This window comes from Mercurialis annua, linkage group LG7 (assembly GCF_937616625.2).
Source record: "Mercurialis annua linkage group LG7, ddMerAnnu1.2, whole genome shotgun sequence".
In the NCBI taxonomy this organism is placed as follows: domain Eukaryota; kingdom Viridiplantae; phylum Streptophyta; class Magnoliopsida; order Malpighiales; family Euphorbiaceae; genus Mercurialis; species Mercurialis annua.
Window position 1 is genome coordinate 30,241,534 of NC_065576.1, and position 14,828 is coordinate 30,256,361.

The following is a 14,828-nucleotide window of genomic DNA, read 5'->3' on the forward strand; positions in this document are numbered from 1 at the left end:
GCATATATCTGCTGCCTTGCAACTCATTCAACCAAAATAAAAACTATCTTTAAAAGTACGTTTTGGTCCCTCAACTTTTTCCATATTTCCCGTTTAGTCCCTGAATTTCAATTCATCGTTACTCGTTACTCGTTACTCGTGCTGTTTGTCTCTCGGCGATAGTAATAATAGAAAAAACGCAGTTCAAAAAAAGCAAAAAAGGGGTGCAACACGAGGACTTCCCGGGAGGTCACCCATCCTAGTACTGCTCTCGCCCAAGCACGTTTAGCTTCGGAGTTCTGATGGAATCCGGTGCATTAGTGCTGGTATGATCGCACCCGTCATACCTTGCACGATCATCGCATATATCTGCTGCCTTGCAACTCATTCAACAAAAATAAAAACTATCTTTAAAAGTACGTTTTGGTCCCTCAACTTTTTCCATATTTCCCGTTTAGTCCCTGAATTGCAATTCATCGTTACTCGTTACTCGTACTGTTTGTCTCTCGGCGATAGTAATAATAAAAAAACGCAGTTCAAAAAAAGCAAAAAAGGGGTGCAACACGAGGACTTCCCAGGAGGTCACCCATCCTAGTACTGCTCTCGCCCAAGCACGTTTAGCTTCGGAGTTCTGATGGGATCTGGTGCATTAGTGCTGGTATGATCGCACCCGTCATACCTTGCACGATCATCGCATATATCTGCTGCCTTGCAACTCATTCAACAAAAATAAAAACTATCTTTAAAAGTACGTTTTGGTCCCTCAACTTTTTCCATATTTCCCGTTTAGTCCCTGAATTCTCGTTACTCGTTACTCGTTACTCGTACTGTTTGTCTCTCGGCGATAGTAATAATAAAAAAACGCAGTTCAAAAAAAGCAAAAAAGGGGTGCAACACGAGGACTTCCCAGGAGGTCACCCATCCTAGTACTGCTCTCGCCCAAGCACGTTTAGCTTCGGAGTTCTGATGGGATCTGGTGCATTAGTGCTGGTATGATCGCACCCGTCATACCTTGCACGATCATCGCATATATCTGCTGCCTTGCAACTCATTCAACAAAAATAAAAACTATCTTTAAAAGTACGTTTTGGTCCCTCAACTTTTTCCATATTTCCCGTTTAGTCCCTGAATTGCAATTCATCGTTACTCGTTACTCGTACTGTTTGTCTCTCGGCGATAGTAATAATAAAAAAACGCAGTTCAAAAAAAGCAAAAAAGGGGTGCAACACGAGGACTTCCCAGGAGGTCACCCATCCTAGTACTGCTCTCGCCCAAGCACGTTTAGCTTCGGAGTTCTGATGGGATCTGGTGCATTAGTGCTGGTATGATCGCACCCGTCATACCTTGCACGATCATCTCATATATCTGCTGCCTTGCAACTCATTCAACCAAAATAAAAACTATCTTTAAAAGTACGTTTTGGTCCCTCAACTTTTTCCATATTTCCCGTTTAGTCCCTGAATTTCAATTCATCGTTACTCGTTACTCGTTACTCGTGCTGTTTGTCTCTCGGCGATAGTAATAATAGAAAAAACGCAGTTCAAAAAAAGCAAAAAAGGGGTGCAACACGAGGACTTCCCGGGAGGTCACCCATCCTAGTACTGCTCTCGCCCAAGCACGTTTAGCTTCGAAGTTCTGATGGAATCCGGTGCATTAGTGCTGGTATGATCGCACCCGTCATACCTTGCACGATCATCGCATATATCTGCTGCCTTGCAACTCATTCAACAAAAATAAAAACTATCTTTAAAAGTACGTTTTGGTCCCTCAACTTTTTCCATATTTCCCGTTTAGTCCCTGAATTCTCGTTACTCGTTACTCGTTACTCGTACTGTTTGTCTCTCGGCGATAGTAATAATAAAAAAACGCAGTTCAAAAAAAGCAAAAAAGGGGTGCAACACGAGGACTTCCCAGGAGGTCACCCATCCTAGTACTGCTCTCGCCCAAGCACGTTTAGCTTCGGAGTTCTGATGGGATCTGGTGCATTAGTGCTGGTATGATCGCACCCGTCATACCTTGCACGATCATCGCATATATCTGCTGCCTTGCAACTCATTCAACCAAAATAAAAACTATCTTTAAAAGTACGTTTTGGTCCCTCAACTTTTTCCATATTTCCCGTTTAGTCCCTGAATTGCAATTCATCGTTACTCGTTACTCGTGCTGTTTGTCTCTCGGCGATAGTAATAATAGAAAAAACGCAGTTCAAAAAAAGCAAAAAAGGGGTGCAACACGAGGACTTCCCGGGAGGTCACCCATCCTAGTACTGCTCTCGCCCAAGCACGTTTAACTTCGGAGTTCTGATGGAATCCGGTGCATTAGTGCTGGTATGATCGCACCCGTCATACCTTGCACGATCATCGCATATATCTGCTGCCTTGCAACTCATTCAACAAAAATAAAAACTATCTTTAAAAGTACGTTTTGGTCCCTCAACTTTTTCCATATTTCCCGTTTAGTCCCTGAATTGCAATTCATCGTTACTCGTTACTCGTACTGTTTGTGTCTCGGCGATAGTAATAATAAAAAAACGCAGTTCAAAAAAAGCAAAAAAGGGGTGCAACACGAGGACTTCCCAGGAGGTCACCCATCCTAGTACTGCTCTCGCCCAAGCACGTTTAGCTTCGGAGTTCTGATGGGATCTGGTGCATTAGTGCTGGTATGATCGCACCCGTCATACCTTGCACGATCATCGCATATATCTGCTGCCTTGCAACTCATTCAACAAAAATAAAAACTATCTTTAAAAGTACGTTTTGGTCCCTCAACTTTTTCCATATTTCCCGTTTAGTCCCTGAATTGCAATTCATCGTTACTCGTTACTCGTACTGTTTGTCTCTCGGCGATAGTAATAATAAAAAAACGCAGTTCAAAAAAAGCAAAAAAGGGGTGCAACACGAGGACTTCCCAGGAGGTCACCCATCCTAGTACTGCTCTCGCCCAAGCACGTTTAGCTTCGGAGTTCTGATGGGATCTGGTGCATTAGTGCTGGAATGATCGCACCCGTCATACCTTGCACGATCATCGCATATATCTGCTGCCTTGCAACTCATTCAACCAAAATAAAAACTATCTTTAAAAGTACGTTTTGGTCCCTCAACTTTTTCCATATTTCCCGTTTAGTCCCTGAATTGCAATTCATCGTTACTCGTTACTCGTTACTCGTGCTGTTTGTCTCTCGGCGATAGTAATAATAGAAAAAACGCAGTTCAAAAAAAGCAAAAAAGGGGTGCAACACGAAGACTTCCGGGAGGTCACCCATCCTAGTACTGCTCTCGCCCAAGCACGTTTAACTTCGGAGTTCTGATGGAATCCGGTGCATTAGTGCTGGTATGATCGCACCCGTCATACCTTGCACGATCATCGCATATATCTGCTGCCTTGCAACTCATTCAACAAAAATAAAAACTATCTTTAAAAGTACGTTTTGGTCCCTCAACTTTTTCCATATTTCCCGTTTAGTCCCTGAATTGCAATTCATCGTTACTCGTTACTCGTACTGTTTGTCTCTCGGTGATAGTAATAATAAAAAAACACAGTTCAAAAAAAGCAAAAAAGGGGTGCAACACGAGGACTTCCCAGGAGGTCACCCATCCTAGTACTGCTCTCGCCCCAGCACGTTTAGCTTCGGAGTTCTGATGGGATCTGGTGCATTAGTGCTGGTATGATCGCACCCGTCATACCTTGCACGATCTTCACATATATCTGCTGCCTTGCAACTCATTCAACGAAAATAAAAACTATCTTTAAAAGTACGTTTTGGTCCCTCAACTTTTTCCATATTTCCCGTTTAGTCCCTGAATTGCAATTCATCGTTACTCGTTACTCGTTCTGTTTGTCTCTCGGCGATAGTAATAATAAAAAAACGCAGTTCAAAAAAAGCAAAAAAGGGGTGCAACACGAGGACTTCCCAGAAGGTCACCCATCCTAGTACTGCTCTCGCCCAAGCACGTTTAGCTTCGTAGTTATGATGGGATCTGGTGCATTAGTGCTAGTATGATCGCGCCCGTCATACGTTGCACGATCATCGCATATATCTGCTGCCTTGCAACTCATTCAACCAAAATAAAAACTATCTTTAAAAGTACGTTTTGGTCCCTCAACTTTTTCCATATTTCCTGTTTAGTCCCTGAATTGCAATTCATCGTTACTCGTTACTCGTTCTGTTTGTCTCTCGGCGATAGTAATAATAAAAAAAACGCAGTTCAAAAAAAGCAAAAAAGGGGTGCAACACGAGGACTTCCCAGGAGGTCACCCATCCTAGTACTGCTCTCGCCCAAGCACGTTTAGCTTCGAAAATATGATGGGATCTGGTGCATTAGTGCTGGTATGATCGCACCCGTCATACCTTGCACGATCATCGCATATATCTGCTGCCTTGCAACTCATTCAACGAAAATAAAAACTATCTTTAAAAGTACGTTTTGGTCCCTCAACTTTTTCCATATTTCCCGTTTAGTCCCTGAATTGCAATTCATTGTTACTCGTTACTCGTTCTGTTTGTCTCTCGGCGATAGTAATAATAAAAAAACGCAGTTCAAAAAAAGCAAAAAAGGGGTGCAACACGAGGACTTCCCAGGAGGTCACCCATCCTAGTACTGCTCTCGCCAAAGCACGTTTAGCTTCGGAGTTCTGATGGGATCCGGTGCATTAGTGCTGGTATGATCGCACCCGTCATACCTTGCACGATCATCGCATATATCTGCAGCCTTGCAACTCATTCAACGAAAATAAAAACTATCTTTAAAACTACATTTTGGTCCCTGAACTTTTCCATATTTCCTGTTTAGTCCCTAAATTGCAGTTCATCGTTACTCGTTACTCGTTCTGTTTGTCTCTCGGCAATAGTAATAATAAAAAAAACGCAATTCAAATAAAGCAAAAAAGGGGTGCAACACGAGGACTTTCCAGGAGGTCACCCATCCTAGTACTGCTCTCGCCCAAGCACGTTTAGCATCGGAGTTCTGATGGGATCCGGTGCATTAATGCTGGTATGATCGCACCCGTCATACCTTGCACGATCATCGCATATATCTGCAGCCTTGCAACTCATTCAACGAAAATAAAAACTATCTTTAAAAGTACATTTTGGTCCCTGAACTTTTTGTTGGGTTTTATAGGTTCATAATGCAGCGGAATTTCAAAAATTTATCTAAAAACCCAAACCAAGATCCATGTAATTCGAATTAACAGAATAATTACTTACTTGTATGTCGAATTCAACAGCAATGTAGGAAGGAAGGAGGTGGTTCACTTTGGTGATACCTGGCCTCGGATCAGAAACGCCTCCAAAAGAACGCGTCCTCTACGAGTATCCACACGAACAGACCTTAGCCAAAACTAGTGCTTGTGTGCTAGCACTATTGCTTCACAAGCAATTTCGAATTTTAGTGATTTTGTGAATAATGAATTTTGTGATTCTCAAACCAACTGCTTAATGAGTATTTATAGTGATAAATAACACTAGGGTTTGAGACAAGTTCGAATTTCAATCTCATTGCAATTCTACAAGTTTATGTTTATCAAAAACTCCTTTTTTATAATTATCCATATATATTAATTACTATATTTATTATCTTCCAAAAATAATAAATTAAGGAAAACACTTATCCTTAAATTTCGAATTAATATATATATATATTTATTAATATATATATTACGAATTATATATATATATATATATATATATATATATATATATATATATATATATATAATTAATCACTTAATCACATTGGGCTTGTACAACCCATAACTGTTTTGAGCCTGTTCTTAGTGTGCGACCTTGTAGGTTCATATAACGTTGGCAGTAGGCTCGAAATCCCTATTTCAGCCCACAAGTCATAAGTGGCCTCTAGCAAGACATTATGACTACCCAAGTTATATGAATATCGATAATCCGATTTAACCATTTACAATAATATTTTAATCCCTTTGTCTCTCGATATCCAGATTGAATATAAGGCATAGTTATGTCATCCTTATAACATTCAATCATTAGTTTCTTGACTCTAAGTAGACTGAAAATGATAACTTCTTATCAATTAGCATGGCCATGCATTTTCTTCAGTCTATCTTCTTCAAGGGGCCCATAGATATCTTACTCAAATAAATGAGGGACAAATTCCTTCTCAGTCACTCACATTTCTCACATAGTTACTTTCATATCCAATGACAATCTATTCCATTATCCTGTTAAAGATAATGTAAGACTGTATCAAAATATGAAATAGCTATGTAGAAATCCATGATGATTTCAAGGTCAAGGGATTATACTAATAGAACTGTAATGAGAATTACTTATGACAGTGATCTATGTAGTATTCTCACAGTGGGTCATCCAGTGCCTTATTTCTCAAATAGCACCTATGATTTGACTTAATATCTCATATACATGATTAGTAAAACATAATCATCAGTCAACATCATACTAGTCTCAATGTTCTATTAAGACTAGGGATAGATGGTATATAATTCTTTTATTAAACCTAAGGGTTCTACTATCAAGTCACATACTCGATGACCTTAGAAAGAATTAACCATTCAAGTATTTTAATCATTAATATAAAATGATAAAAACTGCCAATCAATAAATAATAAAATGATAAAGTCAAAACATGGTCAAACATTATTGACCTAGTGCATATCACTAACACTTTTTCCATATTTCCTGTTTAGTCCCTAAATTACAGTTCATCGTTACTCGTTACTCGTTCTGTTTGTCTCTCGGCGATAGTAATAATAAAAAAAACGCAGTTCAAAAAAAGAAAAAAAGGGGTGCAACACGAGGACTTCCTAGGAGGTCACCCATCCTAGTACTGCTCTCGCCCAAGCACGTTTAGCTTCGGAGTTCTGATGAAATCCGGTGCATTAGTGCTGGTATGATCGCACCCGTCATACCTTGCACGATCATCGCATATATCTGCTGCCTTGCAACTCATTCAACCAAAATAAAAACTATCTTTAAAAGTACGTTTTGGCCCCTGAACTTTTCCATATTTCCAGTTTAGTCCCTGAATTGCAATTCATCGTTACTCGTTACTCGTTCTGTTTGTCTCTCAGCGATAGTAATAATAAAAAAACGCAATTCAAAAAAAGCAAAAAAGGGATGCAACACGAGGAGTTACCAAGAGGTCACCCATCCTAGTACTGCTCTCGGCCAAGCACGTTTGACTTCGGAGTTCTGATGGGATCTGGTGCATTAGTGTTGGTATGATCGCATCCGTCATATCTTGCACGATCATCGCATATATCTGCAGCCTTGCAACTCATTTAACGAAAATTAAAACTATCTTTAAAAGTACGTTTTGGTCCCTGAACTTTTTCCATATTTTCTGTTTAGTCCCTAAATTGCATTTCATCGTTACTCGTTACTCGTTCTGTTTGTCTCTCGGCGATAGTAATAATAAAAAAACACAATTCAAAAAAAGCAAAAAAGGGGTGCCACACGAGGACTTCCCAGGAGGTCACCCATCCTAGTACTGCTCTCGCCCCAGCACGTTTAGCTTCGGAGTTCTGATGGGATCTGGTGCATTAGTGCTGGTATGATCGCACCCGTCATACCTTGCACGATCATCGCATATATCTGCTGCCTTGCAACTCATTCAACGAAAATAAAAACTATCTTTAAAAGTACGTTTTGGTCCCTCAACTTTTTCCATATTTCCCGTTTAGTCCCTGAATTGCAGTTCATCGTTACTCGTTACTCGTTCTGTTTGTCTCTCGGCGATAGTAATAATAAAAAAACGCAGTTCAAAAAAAGCGAAAAAGGGGTGCAACACGAGGACTTCCCAGGAGGTCACCCATCCTAGTACTGCTCTCGCCCAAGCACGTTTAGCTTCGGAGTTCTGATGGGATCTGGTGCATTAGTGCTGGTATGATCGCACCCGTCATACCTTGCACGATCATCGCATATATCTGCTGCCTTGCAACTCATTCAACCAAAATAAAAACTATCTTTAAAAGTACGTTTTGGTCCCTCAACTTTTTCCATATTTCCCGTTTAGTCCCTGAATTGCAATTCATCGTTACTCGTTACTCGTTACTCGTGCTGTTTGTCTCTCGGCGATAGTAATAATAGAAAAAACGCAGTTCAAAAAAAGCAAAAAAGGGGTGCAACACGAGGACTTCCTAGGAGGTCACCCATCCTAGTACTGCTCTCGCCTAAGCACGTTTAGTTTCGGAGTTCTGATGGGATCCGGGGCATTAGTGCTGGTATGATCGCACCCGTCATACCTTGCACGATCATCGCATATATCTGCTGCCTTGCAACTCATTCAACCAAAATAAAAACTATCTTTAAAAGTACGTTTTGGTCCCTCAACTTTTTCCATATTTCCCGTTTAGTCCCTGAATTGCAATTCATCGTTACTCGTTACTCGTTCTGTTTGTCTCTCGGCGATAGTAATAATAAAAAAACGCAGTTCAAAAAAAGCAAAAAAGGGGTGCAACACGAGGACTTCCCAGGAGGTCACCCATCCTAGTACTGCTCTCGCCAAAGCACGTTTAACTTCGGAGTTCTGATGGGATCCGGTGCATTAGTGCTGGTATGATCGCACCCGTCATACCTTGCACGATCATCGCATATATCTGCAGCCTTGCAACTCATTCAACGAAAATAAAAACTATCTTTAAAAGTACATTTTGGTCCCTGAACTTTTCCATATTTCCTGTTTAGTCCCTAAATTGCAGTTCATCGTTACTCGTTACTCGTTCTGTTTGTCTCTCGGCGATAGTAATAATAAAAAAAACGCTGTTCAAAAAAAGCAAAAAAGGGGTGCAACACGAGGACTTTCCAGGAGGTCACCCATCCTAGTACTTCTCTCGCCCAAGCACGTTTAGCATCGGAGTTCTGATGGGATCCGGTGCATTAATGCTGGTATGATCGCACCCGTCATACCTTGCACGATCATCGCATATATCTGCAGCCTTGCAACTCATTCAACGAAAATAAAAACTATCTTTAAAAGTACATTTTGGTCCCTGAACTTTTTGTTGGGTTTTATAGGTTCATAACGCAGCGGAATTTCAAAAATTTATCTAAAAACCCAAACCAAGATCCATGTAATTCGAATTAACAGAATAATTACTTACTTGTATGTCGAATTCAACAGCAATGTAGGAAGGAAGGAGGTGGTTCACTTTGGTGATACCTGGCCTCGGATCAGAAACGCCTCCAAAAGAACGCGTCCTCTACGAGTATCCACACGAACAGACCTTAGCCAAAACTAGTGCTTGTGTGCTAGCACTATTGCTTCACAAGCAATTTCGAATTTTAGTGATTTTGTGAATAATGAATTTTGTGATTCTCAAACCAACTGCTTAATGAGTATTTATAGTGATAAATAACACTAGGGTTTGAGACAAGTTCGAATTTCAATCTCATTGCAATTCTACAAGTTTATGTTTATCAAAAACTCCTTTTTTATAATTATCCATATATATTAATTACTATATTTATTATCTTCCAAAAATAATAAATTAAGGAAAACACTTATCCTTAAATTTCGAATTAATATATATATATATTTATTAATATATATATTACGAATTATATATATATATATATATATATATATATATATATATATATATATATATATATATAATTAATCACTTAATCACATTGGGCTTGTACAACCCATAACTGTTTTGAGCCTGTTCTTAGTGTGCGACCTTGTAGGTTCATATAACGTTGGCAGTAGGCTCGAAATCCCTATTTCAGCCCACAAGTCATAAGTGGCCTCTAGCAAGACATTATGACTACCCAAGTTATATGAATATCGATAATCCGATTTAACCATTTACAATAATATTTTAATCCCTTTGTCTCTCGATATCCAGATTGAATATAAGGCATAGTTATGTCATCCTTATAACATTCAATCATTAGTTTCTTGACTCTAAGTAGACTGAAAATGATAACTTCTTATCAATTAGCATGGCCATGCATTTTCTTCAGTCTATCTTCTTCAAGGGGCCCATAGATATCTTACTCAAATAAATGAGGGACAAATTCCTTCTCAGTCACTCACATTTCTCACATAGTTACTTTCATATCCAATGACAATCTATTCCATTATCATGTTAAAGATAATGTAAGACTGTATCAAAATATGAAATAGCTATGTAGAAATCCATGATGATTTCAAGGTCAAGGGATTATACTAATAGAACTGTAATGAGAATTACTTATGACAGTGATCTATGTAGTATTCTCACAGTGGGTCATCCAGTGCCTTATTTCTCAAATAGCACCTATGATTTGACTTAATATCTCATATACATGATTAGTAAAACATAATCATCAGTCAACATCATACTAGTCTCAATGTTCTATTAAGACTAGGGATAGATGGTATATAATTCTTTTATTAAACCTAAGGGTTCTACTATCAAGTCACATACTCGATGACCTTAGAAAGAATTAACCATTCAAGTATTTTAATCATTAATATAAAATGATAAAAACTGCCAATCAATAAATAATAAAATGATAAAGTCAAAACATGGTCAAACATTATTGACCTAGTGCATATCACTAACACTTTTTCCATATTTCCTGTTTAGTCCCTAAATTACAGTTCATCGTTACTCGTTACTCGTTCTGTTTGTCTCTCGGCGATAGTAATAATAAAAAAAAACGCAGTTCAAAAAAAGAAAAAAAGGGGTGCAACACGAGGACTTCCTAGGAGGTCACCCATCCTAGTACTGCTCTCGCCCAAGCACGTTTAGCTTCGGAGTTCTGATGAAATCCGGTGCATTAGTGCTGGTATGATCGCACCCGTCATACCTTGCACGATCATCGCATATATCTGCTGCCTTGCAACTCATTCAACCAAAATAAAAACTATCTTTAAAAGTACGTTTTGGTCCCTGAACTTTTCCATATTTCCAGTTTAGTCCCTGAATTGCAATTCATCGTTATTCGTTACTCGTTCTGTTTGTCTCTCAGCGATAGTAATAATAAAAAAAACGCAGTTCAAAAAAGGCAAAAAAGGGGTGCGACACGAGGACTTCCCAGGAGGTCACCCATCCTAGTACTACTCTCGCCCAAGCACGTTTATCTTCGGAGTTCTGATGGGATCCGGTGCATTAGTGCTGGTATGATCGCACCCGTCATACCTTGCACGATCATCGCATATTTCTACTGCCTTGCAACTCATTCAACCAAAATAAAAACTATCTTTAAAAGTACGTTTTGGTCCCTGAACTTTTTCCATATTTCCAGTTTAGTCCCTGAATTGCAATGCATCGTTACTCGTTACTCGTTCTGTTTGTCTCTCGGCGATAGTAATAATAAAAAAACACAGTTCAAAAAAAGCAAAAAAGGGTTGCAACACGAGGACTTTCAACCAAAATAAAAACTATCTTTAAAAGTACGTTTTGGTCCCTGAACCTTTTCCATATTTCCCGCTTAGTCCCCAAATTGCAATTCATCGTTACTCGTTACTCGTTCTGTTTGTCTCTCGGCGATAGTAATAATAAAAAAAACGCAGTTCAAAAAAAGCAAAAAAGGGTTGCAACACGAGGACTTCCAAGGAGGTCACCCATCCTAGTACTGCTCTCGCCCAAGCACGTTTAGCTTCGGAGTTCTGATGGGATCCGGTGCATTAGTGCTGGTATGATCGCACCCGTCATACCTTGCACGATCATCGCATATATCTGCAGCCTTGCAACTCATTCAACGAAAATAAAAACTATCTTTAAAAGTACATTTTGGTCCCTGAACTTTTCCATATTTCCTGTTTAGTCCCTAAATTGCAGTTCATCGTTACTCGTTACTCGTTCTGTTTGTCTCTCGGCGATAGTAATAATAAAAAAAAACGCAGATCAAAAAATGCAAAAAAGGGGTGCAACACGAGGACTTTCCAGGAGGTCACCCATCCTAGTACTACCCTCGCCCAAGCACGTTTAGCATCGGAGTTCTGATGGGATCCGGTGCATTAATGCTGGTATGATCGCACCCGTCATACCTTGCACGATCATCGCATATATCTGCTGCCTTTCAACTCATTCAACCAAAATAAAAACTATCTTTAAAAGTACGTTTTGGTCCCTGAACTTTTTCCATATTTCCAGTTTAGTCCCTGAATTGCAATTCATCGTTACTCGTTACTCGTTCTGTTTGTCTCTCAGCGATAGTAATAAGAAAAAAACGCAGTTTAAAAAAGCAAAAAAGGGATGCAACACGAGGAGTTCCCAGGAGGTCACCCATCCTAGTACTGCTCTCGGCCAAGCACGTTTGACTTCGCAGTTCTGATGGGATCCGGTGCATTAGTGCTGGTATGATCGCATCCGTCATATCTTGCACGATCATGGCATATATCTGCAGCCTTGCAACTCATTAAACGAAAATAAAAACTATCTTTAAAAGTACGTTTTGGTCCCTGAACTTTTTCCATTTTTTCTGTTTAGTCCCTAAATTGCAGTTCATCGTTACTCGTTACTCGTTCTGTTCGTCTCTCGGCGATACTAATAATAAAAAAACGCAATTCAAAAAAAGCAAAAAAGGGGTGCCACACGAGGACTTCCCAGGAGGTCACCCATCCTAGTACTGCTCTCGCCCAAGCACGTTTAGCTTCGGAGTTCTGATGGGATCCGGTGCATTAGTGCTGGTATGATCGCACCCGTCATACCTTGCACAATCATCGCATATATCTGCTGCCTTGCAACTCATTCAACCAAAATAAAAACTATCTTTAAAAGTACGTTTTGGTCCCTGAACTTTTTCCATATTTCCCGTTTAGTCCCTAAATTGCAATGCATCGTTACTCGTTACTCGTTCGGTTTGTCTCTCGGCGATAGTAATAATAAAAAAAACGCAGTTCAAAAAAAGCAAAAAAGGGGTGCGACACGAGGACTTCCCAGAAGGTCACCCATCCTAGTACTGCTCTCGCCCAAGCACGTTTATCTTCGGAGTTCTAATGGGATCCAGTGCATTAGTGCTGGTATGATCGCACCCGTCATACCTTGCACGATCATCGCATATTTCGACTGCCTTGCAACTCATTCAACCAAAATAAAAACTATCTTTAAAAGTACGTTTTGGTCCCTGAACTTTTTCCATATTTCCAGTTTAGTCCCTGAATTGCAATGCATCGTTACTCGTTACTCGTTCGGTTTGTCTCTCGGCGATAGTAATAATAAAAAAAACGCAGTTCAAAAAAAGCAAAAAAGGGGTGCGACACGAGGACTTCCCAGGAGGTCACCCATCCTAGTACTGCTCTCGCCCAAGCACGTTTATCTTCGGAGTTCTGATGGGACCGGTGCATTAGTGCTGGTATGATCGCACCCGTCATACCTTGAACGATCATCGCATATATCTGCTGCCTTGCAACTCATTCAACGAAAATAAAAACTATCTTTAAAAGTACGTTTTGGTCCCTCAACTTTTTCCATATTTCCCGTTTAGTCCCTGAATTGCAATTCATCGTTACTCGTTACTCGTTCTGTTTGTCTCTCGTCGATAGTAATATTAAAAAAAACGCAGTTCAAAAAAAGCAAAAAAGGGGTGCAACACGAGGACTTCCTAGGAGGTCACCCATCCTAGTACTGCTCTCGCCTAAGCACGTTTAGTTTCGGAGTTCTGATGGGATCCGGGGCATTAGTGCTGGTATGATCGCACCCGTCATACCTTGCACGATCATCGCATATATCTGCTGCCTTGCAACTCATTCAACCAAAATAAAAACTATCTTTAAAAGTACGTTTTGGTCCCTCAACTTTTCCATATTTCCCGTTTAGTCCCTGAATTGCAATTCATCGTTACTCGTTACTCGTTCTGTTTGTCTCTCGGCGATAGTAATAATAAAAAAACACAGTTCAAAAAAAGCAAAAAAGGGTTGCAACACGAGGACTTTCAACCAAAATAAAAACTATCTTTAAAAGTACGTTTTGGTCCCTGAACCTTTTCCATATTTCCCGCTTAGTCCCCAAATTGCAATTCATCGTTACTCGTTACTCGTTCTGTTTGTCTCTCGGCGATAGTAATAATAAAAAAAACGCAGTTCAAAAAAAGCAAAAAAGGGGTGCGACACGAGGACTTCCCAGGAGGTCACCCATCCTAGTACTGCTCTCGCCCAAGCACGTTTATCTTCGGAGTTCTGATGGGACCGGTGCATTAGTGATGGTATGATCGCACCCGTCATACCTTGCACGATCATCGCATATATCTGCTTCCTCGCAACTCATTCAACCAAAATAAAAACTATCTTTAAAAGTACGTTTTGGTCCCTGAATTTTTTCCATATTTCCCGTTTAGTCCCTGAATTGCAATGCACCGTTACTTGTTACTCGTTCGGTTTGTCTCTCGGCGATAGTAATAATAAAAAAAACGAAGTTCAAAAAAAGCAAAAAAGGGGTGCGGCACGAGGACTTCCCAGGAGGTCACCCATCCTAGTACTGCTCTCGCCCAAGCACGTTTATCTTCGGAGTTCTGATGGGATCCGGTGCATTAGGGCTGGTATGATCGCACCCGTCATACCTTGCACGATCATCGCATATATCTGCTGCCATGCAACTTATTCAACCAAAATAAACACTATCTTTAAAAGTACATTTTGGTCCCTGAACTTTTTCCATATTTCCTGTTTAATCCCTGAATTGCAATTCATCGTTACTCGTTACTCGTTCTGTTTGTCTCTCGGCGATAGTAATAATAAAAAAAACGCAGTTCAAAAAAAGCAAAAAAGGGGTGCGACACGAGGAGTTCCCAGGAGGTCACCCATCCTGTGCATTAGTGCTGGTATGATCGCACCCGTCATACCTTGCACGATCATCGCATATATCTGCTGCCTTGCAACTCATTCAACCAAAATAAAAACTATCTTTAAAAGTACGTTTTGGTC

The 14,828-nt window shown here is 40.0% G+C and overlaps 33 non-coding genes across 33 annotated transcripts; all 33 read right to left on the reverse strand.

Moving 5' to 3' along the window:
* Window positions 1–200: 200 nt before the first annotated feature.
* On the reverse strand, window positions 201–319 carry LOC126658392 (5S ribosomal RNA). Its single transcript, XR_007633981.1, has one exon. It is a non-coding gene; the product is annotated as a 5S ribosomal RNA (ribosomal RNA).
* Window positions 320–532: 213 nt separating this feature from the next.
* Window positions 533–651, reverse strand: LOC126658309 (5S ribosomal RNA). Its single transcript, XR_007633898.1, has one exon. It is a non-coding gene; the product is annotated as a 5S ribosomal RNA (ribosomal RNA).
* A 213-nt stretch (window positions 652–864) lies between these two features.
* On the reverse strand, window positions 865–983 carry LOC126658310 (5S ribosomal RNA). Its single transcript, XR_007633899.1, has one exon. It is a non-coding gene; the product is annotated as a 5S ribosomal RNA (ribosomal RNA).
* Window positions 984–1,196: 213 nt separating this feature from the next.
* Window positions 1,197–1,315, reverse strand: LOC126658311 (5S ribosomal RNA). The gene has a single exon (XR_007633900.1). It is a non-coding gene; the product is annotated as a 5S ribosomal RNA (ribosomal RNA).
* A 221-nt stretch (window positions 1,316–1,536) lies between these two features.
* On the reverse strand, window positions 1,537–1,655 carry LOC126658653 (5S ribosomal RNA). Its single transcript, XR_007634233.1, has one exon. It is a non-coding gene; the product is annotated as a 5S ribosomal RNA (ribosomal RNA).
* A 213-nt stretch (window positions 1,656–1,868) lies between these two features.
* LOC126658312 (5S ribosomal RNA) lies at window positions 1,869–1,987 on the reverse strand. Its single transcript, XR_007633901.1, has one exon. It is a non-coding gene; the product is annotated as a 5S ribosomal RNA (ribosomal RNA).
* Window positions 1,988–2,201: 214 nt separating this feature from the next.
* LOC126658330 (5S ribosomal RNA) lies at window positions 2,202–2,320 on the reverse strand. Its single transcript, XR_007633919.1, has one exon. It is a non-coding gene; the product is annotated as a 5S ribosomal RNA (ribosomal RNA).
* Window positions 2,321–2,533: 213 nt separating this feature from the next.
* Window positions 2,534–2,652, reverse strand: LOC126658313 (5S ribosomal RNA). Its single transcript, XR_007633902.1, has one exon. It is a non-coding gene; the product is annotated as a 5S ribosomal RNA (ribosomal RNA).
* Window positions 2,653–2,865: 213 nt separating this feature from the next.
* LOC126658500 (5S ribosomal RNA) lies at window positions 2,866–2,984 on the reverse strand. Its single transcript, XR_007634085.1, has one exon. It is a non-coding gene; the product is annotated as a 5S ribosomal RNA (ribosomal RNA).
* Window positions 2,985–3,205: 221 nt separating this feature from the next.
* LOC126658816 (5S ribosomal RNA) lies at window positions 3,206–3,323 on the reverse strand. Its single transcript, XR_007634388.1, has one exon. It is a non-coding gene; the product is annotated as a 5S ribosomal RNA (ribosomal RNA).
* A 213-nt stretch (window positions 3,324–3,536) lies between these two features.
* On the reverse strand, window positions 3,537–3,655 carry LOC126658445 (5S ribosomal RNA). Its single transcript, XR_007634032.1, has one exon. It is a non-coding gene; the product is annotated as a 5S ribosomal RNA (ribosomal RNA).
* Window positions 3,656–3,868: 213 nt separating this feature from the next.
* On the reverse strand, window positions 3,869–3,987 carry LOC126658870 (5S ribosomal RNA). Its single transcript, XR_007634444.1, has one exon. It is a non-coding gene; the product is annotated as a 5S ribosomal RNA (ribosomal RNA).
* Window positions 3,988–4,201: 214 nt separating this feature from the next.
* On the reverse strand, window positions 4,202–4,320 carry LOC126658863 (5S ribosomal RNA). Its single transcript, XR_007634436.1, has one exon. It is a non-coding gene; the product is annotated as a 5S ribosomal RNA (ribosomal RNA).
* Window positions 4,321–4,533: 213 nt separating this feature from the next.
* Window positions 4,534–4,652, reverse strand: LOC126658491 (5S ribosomal RNA). Its single transcript, XR_007634076.1, has one exon. It is a non-coding gene; the product is annotated as a 5S ribosomal RNA (ribosomal RNA).
* A 213-nt stretch (window positions 4,653–4,865) lies between these two features.
* Window positions 4,866–4,984, reverse strand: LOC126658699 (5S ribosomal RNA). The gene has a single exon (XR_007634278.1). It is a non-coding gene; the product is annotated as a 5S ribosomal RNA (ribosomal RNA).
* Window positions 4,985–6,753: 1,769 nt separating this feature from the next.
* Window positions 6,754–6,872, reverse strand: LOC126658627 (5S ribosomal RNA). Its single transcript, XR_007634207.1, has one exon. It is a non-coding gene; the product is annotated as a 5S ribosomal RNA (ribosomal RNA).
* Window positions 6,873–7,084: 212 nt separating this feature from the next.
* LOC126658867 (5S ribosomal RNA) lies at window positions 7,085–7,203 on the reverse strand. Its single transcript, XR_007634441.1, has one exon. It is a non-coding gene; the product is annotated as a 5S ribosomal RNA (ribosomal RNA).
* Window positions 7,204–7,416: 213 nt separating this feature from the next.
* LOC126658675 (5S ribosomal RNA) lies at window positions 7,417–7,535 on the reverse strand. Its single transcript, XR_007634255.1, has one exon. It is a non-coding gene; the product is annotated as a 5S ribosomal RNA (ribosomal RNA).
* Window positions 7,536–7,748: 213 nt separating this feature from the next.
* Window positions 7,749–7,867, reverse strand: LOC126658314 (5S ribosomal RNA). Its single transcript, XR_007633903.1, has one exon. It is a non-coding gene; the product is annotated as a 5S ribosomal RNA (ribosomal RNA).
* Window positions 7,868–8,088: 221 nt separating this feature from the next.
* LOC126658845 (5S ribosomal RNA) lies at window positions 8,089–8,207 on the reverse strand. The gene has a single exon (XR_007634417.1). It is a non-coding gene; the product is annotated as a 5S ribosomal RNA (ribosomal RNA).
* A 213-nt stretch (window positions 8,208–8,420) lies between these two features.
* Window positions 8,421–8,539, reverse strand: LOC126658436 (5S ribosomal RNA). The gene has a single exon (XR_007634023.1). It is a non-coding gene; the product is annotated as a 5S ribosomal RNA (ribosomal RNA).
* Window positions 8,540–8,752: 213 nt separating this feature from the next.
* On the reverse strand, window positions 8,753–8,871 carry LOC126658670 (5S ribosomal RNA). Its single transcript, XR_007634250.1, has one exon. It is a non-coding gene; the product is annotated as a 5S ribosomal RNA (ribosomal RNA).
* A 1,774-nt stretch (window positions 8,872–10,645) lies between these two features.
* Window positions 10,646–10,764, reverse strand: LOC126658628 (5S ribosomal RNA). The gene has a single exon (XR_007634208.1). It is a non-coding gene; the product is annotated as a 5S ribosomal RNA (ribosomal RNA).
* A 213-nt stretch (window positions 10,765–10,977) lies between these two features.
* LOC126659310 (5S ribosomal RNA) lies at window positions 10,978–11,096 on the reverse strand. Its single transcript, XR_007634856.1, has one exon. It is a non-coding gene; the product is annotated as a 5S ribosomal RNA (ribosomal RNA).
* A 399-nt stretch (window positions 11,097–11,495) lies between these two features.
* On the reverse strand, window positions 11,496–11,614 carry LOC126658502 (5S ribosomal RNA). The gene has a single exon (XR_007634087.1). It is a non-coding gene; the product is annotated as a 5S ribosomal RNA (ribosomal RNA).
* A 214-nt stretch (window positions 11,615–11,828) lies between these two features.
* On the reverse strand, window positions 11,829–11,947 carry LOC126658562 (5S ribosomal RNA). The gene has a single exon (XR_007634144.1). It is a non-coding gene; the product is annotated as a 5S ribosomal RNA (ribosomal RNA).
* Window positions 11,948–12,159: 212 nt separating this feature from the next.
* LOC126658827 (5S ribosomal RNA) lies at window positions 12,160–12,278 on the reverse strand. The gene has a single exon (XR_007634399.1). It is a non-coding gene; the product is annotated as a 5S ribosomal RNA (ribosomal RNA).
* A 213-nt stretch (window positions 12,279–12,491) lies between these two features.
* LOC126658362 (5S ribosomal RNA) lies at window positions 12,492–12,610 on the reverse strand. The gene has a single exon (XR_007633951.1). It is a non-coding gene; the product is annotated as a 5S ribosomal RNA (ribosomal RNA).
* Window positions 12,611–12,824: 214 nt separating this feature from the next.
* On the reverse strand, window positions 12,825–12,943 carry LOC126658501 (5S ribosomal RNA). Its single transcript, XR_007634086.1, has one exon. It is a non-coding gene; the product is annotated as a 5S ribosomal RNA (ribosomal RNA).
* Window positions 12,944–13,157: 214 nt separating this feature from the next.
* On the reverse strand, window positions 13,158–13,275 carry LOC126658810 (5S ribosomal RNA). Its single transcript, XR_007634383.1, has one exon. It is a non-coding gene; the product is annotated as a 5S ribosomal RNA (ribosomal RNA).
* Window positions 13,276–13,489: 214 nt separating this feature from the next.
* Window positions 13,490–13,608, reverse strand: LOC126658846 (5S ribosomal RNA). The gene has a single exon (XR_007634418.1). It is a non-coding gene; the product is annotated as a 5S ribosomal RNA (ribosomal RNA).
* Window positions 13,609–14,006: 398 nt separating this feature from the next.
* LOC126658859 (5S ribosomal RNA) lies at window positions 14,007–14,124 on the reverse strand. Its single transcript, XR_007634431.1, has one exon. It is a non-coding gene; the product is annotated as a 5S ribosomal RNA (ribosomal RNA).
* Window positions 14,125–14,338: 214 nt separating this feature from the next.
* Window positions 14,339–14,457, reverse strand: LOC126658677 (5S ribosomal RNA). Its single transcript, XR_007634257.1, has one exon. It is a non-coding gene; the product is annotated as a 5S ribosomal RNA (ribosomal RNA).
* Window positions 14,458–14,828: the final 371 nt, after the last annotated feature.